This window comes from Cajanus cajan, chromosome 6, assembly GCF_000230855.2.
Source record: "Cajanus cajan strain Asha chromosome 6, NIPB_CcT2T_4, whole genome shotgun sequence".
Lineage (NCBI taxonomy): Eukaryota > Viridiplantae > Streptophyta > Magnoliopsida > Fabales > Fabaceae > Cajanus > Cajanus cajan.
In genome coordinates, this window is record NC_138522.1 from 39,940,765 (window position 1) to 39,959,407 (window position 18,643).

The window sequence follows — 18,643 nt, forward strand, 5'->3', positions numbered from 1 at the left end:
TTTCATATTTGATAGTGTAGTTTGAAATGAGCTTCTTTTATTCCCGCCATGTCTTTGTGTAAGGCCGACATAAATGCAGGTCACTGTCCAGTTTCCTTCTTAATCTGTCTACTCTACTCTCTAACATTACATGCTCTGCTTTATTTTTCGTTTGAAATTTCATGTATGGCGCCAGAGGCTATGTGCCAAAAAGTTTCTATATACAAAATTTCATGGTTTCATGGGCAAGCAAATACCTGTAATACGTAGATACAAAATTTCACTGTAGCCTGTAGGAGATCTATATCTCATATGGAATAACAATTTACTTTCCATTTAAATAATTTTTTTTTCATCAATAGTTAATAATATTAATATTGATATATTACATAAATAACGAGAATAACCAATTTTGTCCCATATATTATTTTGTCACATATATTAGTTTCACTCCACATATTCAAATTCACACAAATGTTAATATAAGAAAAATTAAATTCCATCTATTTAAACAACGTAATAGAAGAAAAAAAATGTGATTAAAAGAAATTATATTATTAAAGATGATCAACAATTTTTTTAGTAAAGAATAGTTATTGATAAATAAAAAATTGTGAATATTGTACTAATAATATAATTAGAAAAAAAAAATCATATAAAAGATCTTAACAACATTTTGGATTGAATAAGAATAAGAATAAAGATAAATTCTGCCAAAGAAGTCGAATAAAAATAAATTGAGTAAAAAAGGAATAAAAATAAAATTTTTCACGTTTTGTCTCATTCACATTTTTGTTATAAATAATTAAGGCTAAAAATCTATTTTAGTCCCTTATAATAATTATTTTTTTCAATTTAGTCCCACTTTTATTTTTTGTCTCAATTTGGTCTCTAATAAATTAATTGGTTGCAATGTCGGACTTCCATCCAAATTATTTAGACGGAGTTAACTGTTGGCCAAGTAGATACTACGTGGATGCCACGTGGAAGTCACGTGGATGTCAAATTTTTGTCATGCATCTAGAACTGGAACGGCCAGTTCTGAAACTGGAACTACTCATTCTGGTTTCACTCGTCGTGCGTTAATTTTGCATCCGGAACGGCCCGTTCTGGATGCAAAATTAACGTAGGAAAAGTGAAACCAGAACGGGCCGTTCCAGTTTCAGAACGGCTCGTTCTAGCTCCAGAATGTCCATGATTATATCCATAAATTTTATATCGTAATGACAATACTTATTCATATATTTATAATATTAAAAAATTTATATATAATTTTTTAAAGTATAAATATATGTTATAATTATTTTTTACAAGTTTTTATATATACAATTATGATTAAGGATGAAAATAAACTAAGTCAGATTATGTTATATTATAATTTAACAGATTTAAACCTAATTTTTGTTAAAAATACATGTTATAAATATTATATATTTATCTATCATAGACATTTTTTAAAATGTTTGGTTACATAACAATTTAAAAACTTACTTAATAATAATTTAACACTAATAAAAACATATAAATAAATATGTTAAATCTTATAAAAATTAATGAATAACTCCTCGAAATTTATATTTTATACATACGATTATATATATATATATATATATTAGAATATAATTTTTATTTTTTAAAATATATTATTTTTTAGATAAAAAAAATTGTGTATGTGTAAATGGTTTGCTTTCGATTTTTGAACTACACTGGTGCACTATGTTGGTTGGCGTTCTGGAACGGCCCGTTCTGAATCCAGAACGGCCCGTTTTGGATTCCAGAACGGCCTGTTTTGGTCTCAGAACGTCTCGTTCTGCTGCACGCGTTGGGGTTAAATAATGCATCTGAAACGGTGCGTTCCAGATGCAAAATTTACACACCATGAGTGCAACCGGAACGACATGACAAAATTTGACGTCCACGTGGCATGTACGTAGCTTCCACGTGACATCTACGTAATTTCCACGTGGCATCCACGTGACCAATAGTTAACTTCGTCTAAATAATTTGGACGGAAGTCCGACATTGCAACCAATTAATTTATTAGGGACTAAATTGAGACAAAAAATAAAAGTGGAACTAAATTGAAACAAACAATTATTATAATGGACTAAAATATTATTTTAGCCAATAATTAAATATTACTAGAAGTGATGGAGGCACTTTGTGCCTTTTAATTTTTTTAAAAAATTAAAAATAAAAGAACAAAAAAATAATGAAGTAGGTAATGAGTAACTATTGGGAGAGTGGAGGGATTTCTAATCCCTTAGAGATTTTAGAGCATCTGCAATGGGGTTGCTTATAAGCAATCTCATATGCCACATCACTGCTACATCAGCTCTGACTCAGGTTGCTTAAATTTTAGCAAAGTTGCTTGTAGAATCAACTTTGCTAAAATTTAAGCAACCCATAAAATGAGCTAGAGCTGATTTGGCAGTGATGTGACACAAGGAGTTGCTTATAAGCAACCCCCATTGGAGATGCTCGAGAAGAAATAATGTAATGAGTAATTATTGAAAGAGTATGAGAATATTGTTGATTGTGTGAGAAAAAATATTAAAAATTTTTATTTTTATTTTTTTAAAAATAATTAAAGGGTGTAACAATCCTCCAATTGAAAGTAAAGACAAAAAATAGTTATAAAGATATATTGTTATATATTACATTATAAATATTGTATTATTTTTGTTTACTGTTGTTTGATATATTATATTAAAAATTAGAATATTATTTTATAAGGATCAATCAAACTTTTTAATTTTGTTATGACTAAATTTTATTTTATTTTAATTATGAAGACTAAATTCAAACTTTAATTCTTATAACGTCTACTTAAAAATAAATAAATAAATAAATAGGGACGAATAAGATAGTGAAGCATGCATGTGAGAACAGCAAACAGTGATTTCAAACCCATGGGCATTATTATGTGTTTTACACGTTTCATCTTGGTGATAAATAAAATTCAAATGATCCTAATATTTTTATTTTTTTTGCTATTGCTCAACTTGCAATAAATCTATAGCCTAAATAAGTGCACATGTAGTACTGTTGTTTCCGAGGCTTTCTATGGTGAAGAATTGCTTCAAGTGTTTTATCCATCAACCATAAAAAATATTTTTTAAATTTGTATTTTAGTTTTTAAAAAAAAAATGATGATGACCTAACCTTTATACCCTTATCCCTTATCCACCAAAGAACAAAGAACAAAGAAAAAGAAGCAGAGGTACTATGCTAATTGTTTAGACTTTAGAGTCTTGTTGCTCATGTGATTACCGAAGCTACTCTCTTCCTAATGATAATGTTGGGTTGTTGGGTTGTTGGGCTTTTACTCAAATGCCGTAATTTTTTATCAAAATTTCTGAAATAGATAAATTTTCAAATTTTTTCAAAGACTCATACATTGTCGGTGTAAATTTTTTTATACGAATAATTAATCATAATTTTTAAATTATTTTATTTTATTTTTATTTCATTAAATAAACAAGTAACATAATGTAACGACCTGGCTGGTCACTACACACGGCACAGCACACCGGAAACATCAGACAAAAAAGAACAAGTATATAAATATAGGATCTAGAATATATATATATATATACAAGGTCCCAATCCGGCTAGAGTTAGAGTGTACAAAGCAAAAATACATTCAGAAAATGCTAACTAAGTAGCTAACTACATCAAAAGAATAAAACTTCATCTGCCAGCTGCAGACCCTCCTCAGCAAAACACCAACCTAACCCTGCCCTGCTCCCATACATAGTATGATCATTGCAGTCCAAACCACATGGAAACAACAAAGGGTAAGCTAGTAAAAAGAATCAGCATACATGTGAAAAATATGAATGATAAGCAACTACAGCTATCAGCACATCAGTCAGCTAAACAACATCAGCTTAAAATATCACAGCATTCAGCAATAACAGCACTGACATAACGGCTATAACAGCACCACATTAGTGGCTAATAACAGCACCGACATAGCGACTATAACAGCACCACAATAGTGGCTATAACAGCACCGACATAGCGGCTATAACAGCACCACAATAGTGGCTATAATAGCACCGACATAGCGGCTATAACAACACCACAATAGTGGCTATAACAGCACCGACATAGCGGCTATAACAGCACCACAATAGTGGCTATAACAGCATATAGTTCAACACAACACAACAATATCATCAAATACAACTTAAATCAACATACAGCACGGCTCAGCTTAACATCTAAACACAGCTCACAGCACAGCTTAAACATCCTTATTCAGCAATAACATCTAACAGCACGACATATTCATCAATTTCAGCTCATACTCAACATACAACAACATCTAACAGCATATAGTGAAATTTCATCTCCGCGCCCGACGCATTCATGGTTGTGCCCAGCGCGGTACAACCAGAGAGCACCAGGGGGCCAGCGCGCCCAACGCAAGCGTGCCCGGCGTGACCTAGCCAGAGAGCCCAAAGCTCACACGCGCCTAGCGCAATTCCAATTGTGCCTAGTGCACCCAGGCAGAGACTCTAAGGAGTCTCACGCGCCCGGCGTGCCCAAACCCGCGCCCAACGCGGGGAAGGCAGAGACCTCCCAAGGTCTCGCGCCCAACGCAATTCAAATTGTGCTCAGCGCCCCCATGGCAGAGACTCCCAAGGAGTATCCACGCCCAACGCAACAAGGGTCGCGCTCAGCGCAGAACCAAAACCCCCAAAACATGTCACAACTGGTATCGCGCCCAGCGCGGTCCAAGTCACGCCCAGCATGGGCCAGCCAGAGACCCACATTCTCAAGCGCGCCTAGCGCACTCATCATTGCGCCCGGCGGGCTTGCCCAAATGGAGTCCCCTAGTGGTCACGCGCCCAGCGCGAAGAACGGCGCTCGGCGTGAAGCTCAGCAGCAACTCACAAAGTTCGAAAATTTTCACCCAACCCTGCAAAAACAACCAGAAAACCAGTATGCAATCCATCCAAAAGTCCACATTTTCATCAAACATCAAGAAAAATACTTCATTTTCAACATGCAACCACAAATCCAAGAAAAACCCAAATTTTCTTCAAAAACCCCAAAACCCCGAAAACTCCATTTTTCCTCAAAACTCAGCCAATAACAACCAACTTCAACAATTGATGAGTTTCTTGAACTCATTTGCATCCAAAAACAGCGAAGAATCTAGCTTCCCTTACCTCAGTGAAGAAATCTGAGCTTCCAGGAAGAGAGCAAACTTGAACGGAGAGAAAAGGAGAAGAAGGAGAAGCTTGAACGACGAAGGAGGAGAAAAGAGAACTCCAATTACTCAGCTAGCAACCCGAATCTACTCCACACCACCACCTTGAGACAGAAATTTGAGGAGAAGAACAAAAGGGAAAATGAGAGAGTGAAATATGAAAGTGAGAGTTTAGAGAGAAAGTGAGTTGGGAAAAAACAAATCCGTACGAGGTCTCACACATAATACTATTAAAAGATATGATTGTATTAATACAAATGGAATATAACGAAAGAAAGATTTGAAAACCTCCACTTTTATTTTTTTGTTGACGACGAAATTCCAGATATATAAATAAAAAATAATAATTAATTACTTTCATGCAAGCTTTAATATAGCTTTTTTTACAGAACACTGAATACATTCATTTTGCTCGTAAATTGAAGAAGACCGCCAATACTTCCAACATAAATTGAATATAGAACAAAACAAACATTTATTAGTATTTAGTAGTATATTTGTATCAGATTAATTATTTTTATTTATACCATTTTATCATTAATAAAATAAATACTTTTTTCCCAAAAATAAACAGAACGTGATAAATAATAATAATAATAATAAGATAAGTATCATCTTACTAAATAAAATGGGTTATATAAATCACACACTATACTATTAGAGATAATTAAAGACCAAACCATTAATCATCCGACCATAACCGAGCAATCGAGCATGTTATAAAAACAGGATTAACTTCCAACATTATTTTGGATGAAATGAAAATTGGAATTTAAATTGTGAGACCCCTACTCCGTTCCCTCTTCTTCCCCAACTCCTTTCTTACTCACTTAAGATACACTCTCCTTCCTTTCTCTCATTCTCTCAATTGCTGAACCCTTGTGCTGATTCTGGTACTGACTAGAGCTTTTTGGGTTGCTGGACGAATTTCCTTTTCTCCACGTCGGGTTTCTTCTTCTCTCGTTTCAAGCCTTCTTCTTTTTCGTTGGATTCTCCCCGAAGCTCGGATTCTTGTGCCGAGGTAAGGGAAGCTAGAAAATGGAGATTTTGTTTTGCATGTTAAGTTGTTGAGTAAATAGAGGCTTGATTATGGAAAAATTGTAAATGGGGGGATGAATCCGAAGTGATTTTCATGTTGAACATTGGGGGTTTTTGGTTTCTTGATGGAAGGTTGAACATTTGTGTTTTTTTTTCTTTCTTTCTTTTTTGTTTCTTGAGTTTTGGATGCATGCATGTGGTGATTTTTGATGTTTTTGGGTTGCATGTGGTTGGTAGTATTGCATTTGAGTTGTAGCATGGACTGTGGTTCCTTGGATTGTAGGTTCATGGAGGTTTTGGGTGAAAACGGAGGTGAATTCCATGGAGTTTTTGGAAGATCAGAAACTCACAGCTATAGTCGTGGAATCACAGCTATAGCTGTGGAAGAAAAATGCACTTGTAGAAACCTACAGCTATAGCCATGGATTCACAGCCATAGCCGTGAAAGGGGAAAAACGTGATGGCAGAGACTTGCAGCCATGGCTGTGGTCTTGCAGCCATAGTTGTGGAGAAAGGCAGAAACTTGCAGCTATGCCCGTGGATTTGCAGCCATGGCTGTGGAGGGGAAACTGAACTGGCAGAGAGTTGCAGCTAAAGCGCTGGATTGAGCGCTGCAGCGGTGGGCCTTGATGACCGAATTTGGTCTCAAAGTCTTCATAAAAGTTGTAGCCTTTAATCTTAGCTTTCCAATGGCGTTGGAATCACCCAAAAAGGAGTTCTATAACTCTAGATATGGATGTTTTAGTGAAGAGGGGTCGAGCTGCTAGCTTTGTTTATAGCTTTTGCAGTTTTTATCCTTTTTAATAAGGTAGATGATGGAATTAGGACTTGGTGTATTCATGAGAGTTATAGTAAATCTTCTTATCTTTCATATGAGATAAGGATGAGTATGGTAGGATTAGTATAACTCCTGATACGCTATTTTATGTGAAGGTTGCCATTTCACAGTTAGTGATTTGGTTATGTTGAAAGTTGTTTTAGGTGCTTAGGTTGATTGGTGTTGTTTGGGTGGATAATTTGATAAGATAGATGAGTTGTAAACAGGATGGATGAGCCGTATTATGTGTTGAATATGTTGTATGTTGTTTGAGCTATTATTACGGTTAAGTTGACCTGTGCCGAATGTTGTTTATGCTGATTAATGTTGTTAATGTCGTATGATGAAAAGTTGAGCCGTGTTGTATATTGATTTAAGTTGTATTTGATGATATTGCTGTGCTCTAGAATGATGAGTTGAGGTGAGTAGTAAGCTGTGTTGAATACTACTAGTTGTGTTGTATGCTGATGTGTTGAGCTGTGCTGTTTGATTTCTGAGTTGTATGCTGTTATAGTCACTATTGTGGTGCTGTTATAGCCGCTATGTCGGTGCTGTTATAGCCACTATTGTGGTGTTGTTATAGCCGATATGTCGGTGCTGCTAGCCACTATGGTGGTGCTGTTATAGCCGCTGAGCGGTGCTGATATCGCTGAATGATTGTGGTGTAGTATAAGCTGTGCGAGTATGCTGATAGTTGTAGATGTTTATATTCATATATTTAAATATGTATGTTGTTTTCTTTACACTAGCTTACCCTTTGTTGTCTCCATGATGTTTGGACTGCGATGATCATACTATGTATGGGAGCAGAGCAGGGATAGGTCGGTGGCTGGTAGTTGGGCTATAGCTGACAGTCGGAGTTGACTCCTCTTGGGATGTTTGTCTTTTTGTTGTTTAGCTACTCGGTGTAGCAATTGATTGATGTATCTTTTTGTACACTCTAACTCTAGTCAGACTGGAACTTTGTATATCTATATATTATAGATCCTATATTTATATACTTGTTCTATCTCTCTGGTGTTTCTAGTGTACTGTGCCGTGTGTAGTGACCAGCCGGATCGTTACATAAATAGTTTATAAATTATTAGATTTGTTACCATGCGATACCCGAATCATTTTGGTAATTTGTGTAATATGATATCCAGTTTTTTTTTCATCATATAATAGTTGTATGATAAAGTGAATAACTCCTGAAATATTATTTTCCTTAGTTAATAAAAATATTGTATTGCTTTTTATATTGTATGATTTAATAAAATTATACTTAAATTATCATATGCATTTTAAGAAAATAATTTCATTTAATTATCAATTTGTTTCAAAAGTGAAATGCATTCATTTAATAACAATTTCATAACTCAATTTATTAATTAATAAGTATTGTTGATAATAATATTTATAATTATTAGTAATTATTAATTATTAACAAATAACATAAATTTTATATTCAATAAGATTTTTGATTATTTGTTTGTTTTAATTATTAAAATATTTTTATCCAAATTTTTTCTTTTATTTTGTGTAGCAACCTCAATCTCCACGGGACGACAAAATAAATTTTTGAGAGATATGGAGTCGCCACCAATGTTTATTTTTATGGAAAAAACATTGGAAAAAAACATTAAAGAAAAATGGTCTACGAAATCATATTGTTGAGTTCGGGAGTTGATTACGTGTAAGAAAAGTATTAGCACCTTACAACGTCCATCGTAAAGACGGTTACCTCTAATTAATCAAGCAAACTATTATACCTTTTAAAATATTTATCTCACCCCAAATTAATAGGAATTAACGATGATAATCACATATATTTTATTCCACAAGTGCGTTGAAAGTTGTTTATTATTATTATTACTGAGATAATATTATTATTTTTATTTTTGGGCTCGACAGGAATAATTTCCTGGTCCTATGTATCTCCATATGTAATGAAGAATTAGAGTCACGTAGTTCTTGAGAGAAGATGTTTTAATAATTTTTTATTTAAATTCACCATTTTAATTTAATTTGGGGCTTTTGAGTTGTCTCAGCTCATACAACCTAAAATTGACGAAGGTGTACACCAACGCCAATTTATTTAATTATTTAACTTTGATTAATCATGATTATTATACTTTTTGTGGCAAAAAACAAATTTAATCATTTTGTAATAAATTTTGTTACAATGTTTTTAAAAGTTTAGCAAAAATTCTATAACGGTGTTTTTAATGGTAAGAATTATACGTTTGAATTAATTTAGAAAAGAGTTATAAGATAACAAGTTGTCACAACTTCACTACTAGAAAGTTATTGTTCTACATCGTCAATTCTACATCGGTTTAGGTAGAACCGATGTAAAAACTGGATACGGTGGCATATTCGTAAATATGAGTTGAATGTAAAGCAAATTTACATCGGTTATATACAAAACTGATGTAGATTTAAATGCGCGGTGGCAATTTTGTAAATATTTACAAATAGATCTACATCGGTTTTCAAAATAACCGATGTAGTATTACCTCGCATGGAAACCCTTTAGCTTCTTCACACATTCTCTATCTCTATGCTAGGGTTTCCTCCTCTCCAAATCCCCCCAAGATCTCTTCCAATTCTCTGACTTCTCCAACCCCGTTGAGCCCCTCTCCGCCCTCCCCCTCGCCCACGACTCCATCCTCTTCCTCGCCTATGACGGCAAGCACCGCGTCCCCGGCCCCGCCTTCAACCCCGCCGGCTTCTTTGGCCATGGACAACCTCATCGCCAAGTAGATGCGCGTCATGCGCCAGGAGAATCCCCACTGCCAACTCGTCTCCTTCGACCGCGACTGCACCAACGCCTTCCAGCACTACGTCAACGACACCCTCGCCTTCGCCGTCAAGCGCGACAGCTTCATGTGCGGCACCGTCTCCGACAACGGCAAGGTCGAGGTCGACTTCATCTATGAGCCTCCCCAGCAGGGCTCCGAGGACCTCCGACAAGGAGAAGCTCGTCGATGCTATTGTCGTCGGCTTAGGGATGCGAAAAGCTGGCTTCATTTTCACGCAGACCATTAGCTTCAGGCTGAGAGTGGCTTGAAGGAGTGGGTTACTGCAGTTGTCAAGCTTGAGGTCAATGAGGACATGGCCGCCAATGTGCATTTTGAACCGTTTCAGATGAGTGATGTGTGTGTTAAGTTGTTCAAGGAAGGCTGGTTCGAGACAGAGATAAAGGCTCCTATTTGTTTAATTTAGTTATTTATTTTAAATTAAGTTACATCAAGGTATATTTGTATCTTTGTATGTTGATAACATTTTACCCTATTTTTTAGATTGTGCTTCATGATTGTGGCAGTGAAAATGTTTATGCAGTCGGAGGCCAAATTCATGTACCAATTTTTGGCAATGCAGAAATATCAATTCTAAACAGTAATATTGGAAGTGTTGAAACCCAGAAAAAGTATGTTTCTATTTTTGTTTAATATCTTATTTGTAAGTTTCTTTGGTGATATTTAGGATACTTTTGTTTTGTGATCAGTATGTCAGTTGATTCGCATTCTATCATGTGTTTGAAGTCTTAACTGAAATATGATTCATATTTCTGCTGCGTTTCTACTTGTAACTCTTGTATGCTTTTGATTTTATTTTTTTTAATTTTTGACTTTCATTTATTCTTTACCTATCCAGGCTAGATTTGGCTGGAAATGACGTTGTTTCACTCTCAGCTAATCACCTACAGAAGTTGAAGTTGTCTTTCCAATTGACAACACCTCATGGTCATGTTTTTAAGCCTCATCAGGTTTGCGGTTGAGACATGAGACAAAGGTTGAACACGTCTTTGTGGCTGGAAATACTGGCAAGAAGTTTGAGATAATTCTTGTTAAGTATCTCTTATAATATTATTTCATTGTCTGGGTTTTTTGAGGTCTTTCCCTGAGTACTTGTTCAGTTTGTTACATAGCTATTATACTGTTGAATTCACATAATTAATCTCTATGGTATGTATATTTTTCGATATAAAGGAAGATTAAGAGATGAGCATTATCAAATGAAAAATTATTTACTGATTATACCATATTGCAACTTTAATCACTGGTAAGGCAACAACAAGATTTTTTTTATCTTTTAACTTGGAATTATTGACCTGCTTTAACACTGCTTTTGAGCGTGGCTGTAATACAATTGCTTATCATTTTTTATTTTTCTTTTATATCAGGGAATACTATAACATTATTTTGATTCACATTTTCCTCCTATGGTTCTCTTTCTCTCTCTTGCTTTGCTTACATTGTTATTTTGACTTGTAGGATTTTCTTGGCTTGGTGGAGAAACTTTTTTATCTCTCGGGTAGATATGTGGATTCATTTGTTTGGGTGGAAGCTCGTGATTTGTTTAACCTCCCATTTTCTTCATTAATATGTCAGTTATGTAATTGGGATGAAACTATATATACTAATTATTTTTCCCCAATTTAAGGGATATTAAATGTGCAAATATATTGGTGGATGCAAGAGGATCAGTCAAGCTTGCAGATTTTGGATTGGAGAAGGCAACCAAATTGAATGATGTTAAATCAATGAAGGGGACAACATACTGGATGGCTCTTGAGGTTTGCCTCCAATCTAGGGAGCTGGTGGAATTTCTTGAGCTTGTTCTAGATTGGTAAGAATATTTTATTCTGGATTTATTTATAATTTTTTTAGAAGGTATGGATATGAACTATGAAATTATATTGATTTGCATAATGTAAGTCTATAGCTTTTGTATTGTTGCATACGATTCTTATGTTGTATGACAAGTACGGTTCTACTGAGTGGATAGAGGACTATCAATAACAGGTGTTCTTGAGATATTCAATTTGATTTATGAGTTGTTCTCACTTCTATTGTTATTGGACCCCTCAATTTCTTTATTGAGGTTGATGGATTCAGTTGGTTCTCTGCTTTTCGATGCCAATATCTGCACCAGTGAGTGGCAGCAGTGAAATCAACTAATCCAAGATAGCATTAATGTTACAACATGCAGGAAATTAAACATGTAGTATGAACTGTGTGTAATCAAATTAAAACAAACGTGTCAATGTCAAAATGAACCAAATGATTGCTTATTTCCAAACCCAAGAAACTATGCATGACAAATATGAAATTGAGTGGAAACTAGTCTTTATAAAGTTACTGTGGATGATTAAAAAAATAGCTTTCGTAGAAAGTTGTCATAGTAGTTCCAGAAGTTAGTGAAGGGAAATAAAATGTTATGAATGCCATGATTTATCATTATTGCAAATCGCAAGAAAAAAACAGATTTTATAGAAAATAGAAGTGGCATGACAAAGCATATGGCATCCCAGTAGTCAATAGTTATTAATTTGATTGTAGTGTTGCCTTATTAATGCAAAACTATTGCAGTGGATCCCCTTCTTCACCTTAACTATCACCTTTCTTATATGCTACACAATACAGATATAATGGTTGGCTTTTGGGTCTTAATTTACATACTACTTTTATTATTTTATTTTGTTAAGTTTTCACCACACTCTTTTTTTTTTTGGTTTCTTTGTCAATTTAAATTCCATGTTGTTCTCCATTTTTAATTGCTTGCATATTTTCATTGGCCAAATATTATTACAACGGTAAAAGAATCAAAAAACAAGCATATTTTTTTTAAAAAAAAAAAAAAAGCAATCTACATCGGTTCTCAGGAGAACCGATGTAGATTTATGCTTAAATCTACATCGGTTTTCCAGAACCGATGTAAAAATGTATACATTTTCTACATCTCTCTATTCTACATCGGTTTCAGAACCGATGTAGATGACTTTAGAGAACCGATGTAAAATATGCTTTTTGTAGTAGTGCTTGTATCCTTGCCTTCTAAGATTAAGAGAATGTCACATTCAAATAATCTTTTTGTCAAATATTACTTGAATTATTTTATTAATAAAATATAAAACTTGATTTTAAATTGAACTTATAATTTGTAATGTGCTTCATTTTAAAAGATCTCGAGATTATAAATTATAACTATACGTTCTTAGGCAATTTAGGAAACAAAAAGACGTCACGTCTATTTGATCATTTTCACTAGAAAAATATTTTTGTAATATTGTTTAGATTTTAAATCATAAATACTTAATTTTAACATTTGAAATATATATTTTTTTAAGAATTTTCAGAACAATCAAGTTGTCACAACTTGTGCTCTAAAAATTTTGAGAGTCAAAAATGTTACATTCAACCAAACTCTTTCATATTTTACTATTAAAAGGAATATTATTATTAATAACTGTTTTAATTAAGACGTAAAAGTTTGATTTCATTCTATTATTATTAGATGAGAACTTTGATTCCAAATGATTTCATTGATATTATTTTTTATCCTTATTTCAATGCGGAATTACGTGGTTATTATTTGATTCATATTCGGTAAGTCTACGATTCCTTCCTATGCTAGTCTAACTTTCATTAGTTTTGCACGCAAAAATATAATAAAAAAAGGCATGAACATATTCTATCCAAGCTAAAAAACAAAACCGCATGCACCAGGATTACGTGGCCTATGGAAGTGTGATATATCCAAGAAAGAAAGAAAAGGTCATGGTCTTGGTGACACGTGATACTGAGCTCGACTTTATGCATGGATGGGGCGAATAATATAACAACACATTATGTGGAAATACTCAAAGTACAAATGAAACGAAAGTGTGAACAATAAAAGATAGAAGTTGAGGGGATGAGGCAAAGATGGAAGAAATATGCCTTACCAACTCTTTTGCTTACGCAGCGGTTTCGTGTTTGTGGTGTTGATTAAAAGACAAATCTGGTTCGGGTGATTTGGTGGCAGGCACAAGTACTACTAATGCTGGAATGAAGATACAATGCTAGGTAGGAGTGGCTGCTAACTCGAGCTCTGGGACCGTGTGAGCCATGATGGATTCAAGGAAGATCAAAGTTTAATGTATGTGATCCAGATCTTCCAGTGAGTACTCTTTGTGTGTGAAAAGTGCCTAGTTTAAAGCATGAGGTGTGAGTATTGTCTGTGAGAAAAAGCCCCTCCCTTACAATGCGTTCAGTCTTATATACTGTGAGAGATGAGCTATCCTGCTCCTCCCCCTTGCAATGTGTAGAATGTTCTTCTATTTTTGTCCTTTTTCTTTCTTCATTTTTTTTATTCGTAGGGGATATGATTCCTTCAATATAGGTCCGCTACTAGCTAGACTGAGATTGGTGGCTGATTAGACAGGAATGGGTTGAGAAAGATTTTTGAAGATTTTCTGTTTATTGCTTTTTCGATATTTATTTATTTATTTATTTTGTTTTTTTGTTTTCGTATATATACTAAAACTCATTATTTTTGAAACACCAGATTCATTTATTATTTTTATATTTATCTTAACTTTATTCCTGAGAAAAGAAGAAATAGTATAATGTGATTAATAAAAAATGAAAAATAATAAAAAGAATGAAAAATAAATAAATAAATAAATAAAAAGGAGGACAAAATTGGGTGTTTACATTTTGATATATTTGTTATTTTAATTATTTTCAATAGCATTTTATCTTATACTATTATAGAGATCTAATAATTATAGAGAAAAAAATAAATATTAGAAGGGAAGGTTAAATAGTGTGTATAAAAAACTTTCATATATTTTTTTTTATTGTAAAGTAGTAATACTAGTCAAATGAAGCATAAATAGTAATCAAATAGAACACCGAGATTTGTCTAAATCAACAAAACTAAGTCTAGTTCTTAATTCAACTATATTAACTTTCACTATCTTTAAACAACAAATATACAAGTATTTTTTTAACAAGTCACTTCTGATTCAACCATAAATATTCTTTTATTTGTCCCTTCAATCAATTACTCAAATATTATTTTAACAAGTCTCTCCAAGCTTAACAATTAAGTAGTCTTTTTTAGGCAAGTCTCCCAAATTCAACCTTATAACAATGATTATGAAAGTTACAAAGAAGTTGTATTCGTTTCACTTAGATGTTATACAATCAATTATAGAGTAATGAATGTTTACAAAAAATTAATAAATTTTGTAGAGAATATGTTGTTGTACAAATGTATTTATATATGTTCGTTCTCCCTTCTTTCTTGTGCTATAAATCTTATTATATAATAGCATAAAGAAAATGATCGTTGTAACACTTTGAATTCAACTCATAAGTTTAGCAAGTAACCATTTGGTACATTTAATGCGAACATTAAATGTATTTTATCAAATAGTACCTTATATGATCAATGAAACTATTTATCAACTTTCCATACCAAAGGAAGCTTATAGTTTTTCTCTTTAATAATTTTTTATGAGTTCCAAGACGATCTTTTAATTCGATTTAAGGAATGAAATATTCAAAACAAACTTTATCATTAATCTGAGTAAAACTATCTGTTTCATTTAATTAACAACACCTTATATAGATAATCTGCATTTTATATTTCATCTTATAACTTTTCAAAGATACATTTCAAAAACATTTATTTTATATAAAAAATACTTTATTTATTAGCATTAAAACTCAAAATTAGAAAATTATCTGTCGACTTGATCAATTTTTTTTATGATTGTCTAAATACACATGACTATTATTAACGGTCTAAAAAGCGCATAAATCATACTGAGTAATATTTTAAGGACAATAATTCTACTATTTTTTATTCTCTTAATAAAGGGAATAATATCGTTGTTAAAAGTCCATAAAAATAAACAAAACATATATTTCAAAATAAATTCATCACCTGTCAGTTTCAAAATTATTAAATCTATCATTAAATTATAGCAATGCAAATAATATTTCTTTGTGTTACATTATTCTGATATTTTTGATCAAGATATTATTCTGGGTTTATTTCTCTGTTTCTTTATTTTCCTTAGTTCTATTTTATTTAGTTTCAGTATGACAATTTAATAATTTTAGAACAATAAAAAATTAGTAATCATTATTAATAATATTTATAATTATTAGTAATTAGTAATTAGTAATTAATAATAAAAATATTTGTTTTGATGATAATATAATTATAAATAATATTTATTTTCTTCCTTTTATTTTGATTTATTTAGAGGGAGTTTTAAAAACTGTTATTTCATTTTAAAAAAATTATTTTTGTGCATTGATGAAAAATATATTTGTTTATTTTAATTATTAAAATATTTTTATCCAAAAATTTTCTTTAATTTTGATATATTTTATTTATTTATTTTCATTAGCATTTTATTTTATATTACTATGAATATCTAATAGTGATTATTATTTATTATAATATTTTAATCCAATTTTTTAATGAATGCTAGTTACACATAACTATTATTAACAGTCTAACAGGATTAAAGGAACACATAAATTATACAGAACAACTTTTTAGAGATAATAATTATACTATTTTTTATACTCTTAATAAAGGAAATGATATCGTTGTTAAAAGTCCATAAAAATAGATAAAATATACATTTCAAAATAAATTCATCACTTATCAATTTCAAAATTATTAAAAGTATCATTAAATTTATAGCAATGAAAATAGTATTTATTTGTGTTAAGAGATGTTGAAATATGTAAAAAAATAAAATAAAATCGTTGAGACATTATTCTGATTTTTTTTTTATCAAGATATTATTATGAGTTTATTTCTCTATTTGTTTTCCTTAGTTCTATTTTATTTAGTTTCATTAGGATAGTTTAATAATTTTGCAACGATAAGTAATTAGTAATTAATAATAATAATAATAATATGATATAATATATAAACAATATTTATTTTTTCCTTTTATTTTAACTTATTCAGAGGAAATTTTGAAAAACTATTATTTCATTAAAAAAATATTATTTTCGTGCATTTGAAGGAAAATATATTTGTTTGTTTTAATTATTAAAATGTTTTTATCCAGATTTTTTCTTTAATTTTGATATATATATTTTATTTATTTTCAATAGAATTTTATTTTATAATATTGTGGACATCTAATAATGATTACTAATTATTATAATATTTTAATTAATTTTTTTCAATTTTTTACATATTTGTTTTGATATAATATATGAAAAATGTAGTAGTTATTTGTATTGATGTTATACTTTTTTTATATATAAATTCATTGAATTTTGTATTATATTATTTATTTTTATAAAAATATATATAATTATATAATTATATTTGATTTTGTTGGGATAAATTTTGAAGAGAAAGAAGTTGAGAATTTTGGGGGAAAATAATTATTATAGAACCTTTTTCCTGTATTATTAATTAATAATAGATAATAGAGAATCACCTCTTCACAAATCATAAATTCATAAGACTCATAAATGATTCAATACTAGTCTTGATCCATCTTTAAACCCTACTTAACAAGAGTGTGTTTTTGTCGGAGGGGTTTGTAATTTATATAGGTACGTGTTATTCACACTTTTTTTTTCATATCCTCCATTTATTTTTGTTTTTCTTTTGTATTTTTAAAATGTTTTTCTTTTCTATTACTTTCACAACCCCCACCTCTTCACAAATCTTAAAAAATCATAATTAATCATAATGTAGTTATGTTTTAATATAATATAAAACTAGTTCTCTCAAAAAATATATAGGTTATAATTACACTAGTGTAACTTTTACTAAGTATTATACCGCTCAATAATTTTATATTAATTGTGAATTTTGTAAATCTAACTGTTAGATTGAAAATTCATATCACTTTATACGTGTATATCAAGTTTTGTTAAATTGAACAACAACTTGAAGGTAATCAAAGTGTTCATATTTTAGTATATTTTGAAATGAATATATTACGTCAATTTTATTTTATTTTGTTTTATAAAAATGAAGTATCAAATCATCTTGGATGAATATAAAATTTTGTATATATGATCTAAGAGATATGAATTTTCAATCTAACGGTTAGATTTACAAAATTCACAATTAATATAAAGTTATTGAGCAGTGTAATACATAGTAAAAGTTACACCGGTATAATTATAACCCCCTCATATATATTGTTCCGGCCAAGGGGTGGACTAGGGTTTTTTCCTAGGTCGTGCCTCAAAGCCAGAGCATTCAAAAGTGTGTTCTGTCGTCCTAACTCTAGGGTTTTGGGTTTTATACTTTTGTCGTCCATGGGCCTTATGGGCCCCGAGAACATAGGGATTTCCTCAACCGTTCTTGCTACGAGGCCGCGCAATGAGTGAGGATTAGTTAAGTCGGATTTTTACCTAGATGGTACACTAGTCGGGTTTTTACCTAGATGGTACACTAGTCGGGTTTTTACCTAGATGGTACACTAGTCAGATTTTTACCTAGATGGTACACTAGTCGGATTTCGGCCTGGACGGTACACTTGCCTTCCAGCCTTGAGCCTGTAAGGCGAGAAGGCTTGTAGCCGGGTAACCTGGTCGGGTATTGTCCGAGCAGAAGATCAAGTCGGATTTTGATCTAGACGGTGCAGCCTCCACGGCCATGGGCCGGGAATAGGTGTCGGGAGAACGCCGAGAATCAAGTCGCCACGTGGGACCGTGGTTTTCCGGAGCCCTAAAAGAGGTATCTTTTTCTTTCACATAACTTCATGGTTGGCTGTTCTTATATACTCGTTCTTACAAGTTATATATATAAATTGTAGTGTTGCAAAACATGTC

General features: G+C 31.9%; 1 pseudogene across 1 annotated transcript; it reads left to right on the forward strand.

Moving 5' to 3' along the window:
* The first annotated feature begins 6,701 nt into the window (after positions 1-6,701).
* Positions 6,702-13,343, forward strand: LOC145958693 (NPL4-like protein A; annotated as a pseudogene). Its single transcript, XR_014434366.1, has 6 exons — positions 6,702-6,818; positions 7,466-7,479; positions 7,642-7,695; positions 9,241-9,268; positions 9,608-10,470; positions 10,698-13,343. The product of XR_014434366.1 is annotated as an NPL4-like protein A (transcript).
* Positions 13,344-18,643: the final 5,300 nt, after the last annotated feature.